General features: G+C 32.5%; 1 long non-coding RNA gene across 1 annotated transcript; it reads left to right on the top strand.

The window, feature by feature from the left end:
• The first annotated feature begins 825 nt into the window (after nt 1-825).
• LOC129616021 (uncharacterized) lies at nt 826-1,801 on the top strand. Its single transcript, XR_008697510.1, has 3 exons — nt 826-1,146; nt 1,205-1,456; nt 1,518-1,801. It is a non-coding gene; the product is annotated as an uncharacterized LOC129616021 (long non-coding RNA).
• The last annotated feature ends 1,494 nt before the right edge of the window (nt 1,802-3,295 follow it).

Below are 3,295 nucleotides of genomic sequence, written 5' to 3'. Positions count from 1 at the left end.
TTTGATTCTATCATTTGAAAATTTATCTGTGTTCCATCTGACACGTTTGAATGAATTTTTGGTAGCTATATTTGAAATTCTTTGTCTCATTTTAACCTTTACCATATAGTGGTCGGAGTCACAATTTGCTCCCCTACATGATTTTACATCCAGTATACTGGAAGCATGTCTTTTATCAATTAGAATGTGGTCTATCTGATTTGCACCCCTTCCACCAGGGATTTTCCATGTATGTTTATGTATTTGTTTATGGTTAAAAGAAACGCTACTGATCCACATATTGTTCTCTAAAGCGAAATTTGTTAATCGCATTCCGTTCTCATTTGTGTCGGCGTGAAGTGAGTGTAATCCTGCTATATCTCTTATAAAACTTTCTCTACCAATTTTAGCATTGTAGTCGCCAGCAACTACTAAAACATCGTGTTTAGATGTTCTCTCGCATACTCTTGATAGCTCATCATAGAAAAAAACTTTTTCATCATCATTTGCATTATTTGTAGGGGCATATACTGAAATTAAAGTAATATTTTGGAATTTTCCTTTAATTTTCAATATGCATATACGTAATGATAGTCACTCAACACATCAAATTTATTTACTGAATTACTACGTCAGACTGTCTGCATGTAAAAAAAAAATCTACAATTTTGACGCTTAATTGACTTTTTTTAAACGTTTAAGAACTTAAACTTTGACTGAGAGTAAAAACGTAGTAGAGTATCCGTAAACTCAGACAACTCAGATTTTGTAAAATTTGACGTTTAAGAATTTACCATATATCTTCGTTGTTTTTTTCTCAGTCTTTCTTGAAGGTTCATATATTGCACACGTGTTGGACAATCTTTATAACCTGCAGCGTGGTTTCCATCGCAATTTTTACATTTATAATTTAACAAATGGTCATTTCCGGAAGTTTGATGTTGTTTACAATCGGCTGTCTTGTGATTTTCTGCACAAATACCACATGATGACTGGATATAACATTGTTTTGCAGCGTGTCCATAGCTTTGGCAGTTGTAACACCTGGTAGGACCGGATGTCTTTTTTGCGTAGTAATCAAATCTCACAATCGTGTTATTAATTGACCTAATTTTATTTTTTAGTTCAGAAAGTTTAATTGAATTCCTTTCCAGATATAAAATATAAGTAACTTGATCTGTGTATCTAGTTGTACGGATATTTAACTTTTTGATTTCAATTTAAGCCATACCTGGTGAGTTCATCTTTGATTTCATCAATTTTCACGTGTTCGTCCAGACCATATAACACTATTTTTGATGGCTTGGTGTTTGGAATTTCGTGTGTGAAGAAACTCCATTTGGCCATGTTGCCTTCAGCGCTTTTATTTTCATCAGAAAGGGCCTTAATAAGCTTATTAAAATTTGTGATATCTGGGCAAAATACGTGAATACCGATTGAACAATTTTTAACGTTGGCTCCTTTAATACCAAGTAAGGTAAGCTTGTTTCTTATTCCTACTGCATTACAGCCTTTTATTGTAATGGGTGGTATTTTAGGTGATTTTTGAGTAGTGTTTACCGATGTGTTCACAATAATTTCATCTTGGTCCATCAACTGGTTCAGCACCTCAAATCGATTATTAGTTTGTGACAGATTCATCTTTTTACTGTTGTTATGGTCAACATTGTTGTCATCCAGCGACGAACTTGAATTTTTCCTTTTTGTGGAAATTGTTTTCTTTTTTTTATGTTTTTGTAAAGTATAATTAAGATAAATGTGGTTTAAATATATATGTAAAAATCGTTTATACAACTGTACTTAACGAGTGTTTAGCAACGAATGAATAAGATTGAATATTACATAAATTTATGAATTAATTAAAAAAATAAATTTAAAGCAATGGAAAACTTACATGAAGAATTTAAACAATGCATCACTTTTGAATTACACTTATTATCTTTTCAATTATTATATAAATATCGTGATCACGATCATATTTGTTCATTTTTTTATTGAAGGGGAGTAATGTAGGCACACAGTTTGACACATTAGTTATCCCTCAAAGCATATATTCGCTCGACGAAATGTTTGAAGGGTATATGATGTGGAAACACTGGCTGCTTACATTATTGCTTACACAAATATATAGAACATAAATACACTATAATAGATTATAAGAATATGTATTGAATAATGAAATAAATCAGTCTTGAAACACATTTAACTAAAAAGGTGTTTTTAACTATATCTTGCTGTTATATCTACATATTCTGATGCACAACCGAATGCTTAACAGTTGTGGAATAATTTGAATCCTGAGTAATTTGAATTCATAACGTCATTTTCTACGACGTAATGCATGGTGTCACAACGTCAACCTTAGTCCACGAAACCTCAACCGACATATTTGTGCTTGTATCTACCAATCTCCTGTTCCTAAGATCAACCAATAGCCCGAAACGTTCCAAAAAATCAACTCCTATTAGGGCTACCCACTACCGCGATGATAAGAGCGTGTGAAAATTGTCTGCGCAAACAAATATTTCCTTGAAGTAGTTTATTACCGTAAGTTTATATAGGATTGCTGTTAGCCGCAGAAAGCAAAAAGTCCGAAGATCGATTTTTGCATCCAATGCTTCCCTGATTTGGTACAACAGAGACGTCAGCGTCCGTGTCGGCAAGAAATAAAATTTCATTGTTAACGTCTCTTACGAATAAGCGCCGTGAAGAGTAATTCCCGTTATTAGCCTGTAATTAACCGATATCTTCCCGATCCAGGAGAGGCTCCAATTTTTTAATTTCCGAGAGTGAATGTCTTTCTATAAGGGGCTTTTTCAGAGTTTCATATGGCTGCGAACTCGGTGGATCATTTAAAATATCGATCACGGAATCTACTGTATCTGGAGGCAATGCAGAAACAGTTAGATAGTATTTGGTATCGCCACTGGTATTTGGTATATATAAACCGAAAATTGCGACTCCGCCTGAATGAACCAGGTCGCCGGGTTTCCAGACCAAAATGGGTATAAACGAACGAATTATATTTATTTTATTTTTCCGTAATAAAAAAAATAAAAACACCAAAATTTAAATTTTAGTTTTACTTATTTATTTAACTTTACTTTAATCAGAGGACTAAGTTAGTTAATTTATTTATTTCAATTTACTTTAATCTTAGGACTAACAGTAAAACTGAACTTTTCATTTTGAAAGCAAACTTAATAATAATTATTGATATAAAATGAATTTATTAACCTAAGGTACTTGGAAGCATAAAACTATTTAGTCAGCAGTAATTACTTTAAGTGTGTTAATTTTATTTTTGTATGTAATT

Source organism: Condylostylus longicornis, unplaced genomic scaffold (genome assembly GCF_029603195.1).
Source record: "Condylostylus longicornis isolate FDR11 unplaced genomic scaffold, ASM2960319v2 ptg000159l, whole genome shotgun sequence".
NCBI lineage: Eukaryota > Metazoa > Arthropoda > Insecta > Diptera > Dolichopodidae > Condylostylus > Condylostylus longicornis.
The sequence above is the reverse complement of the archived record's forward strand: the minus strand, read 5'-3'. Positions and strand labels throughout refer to the sequence as shown.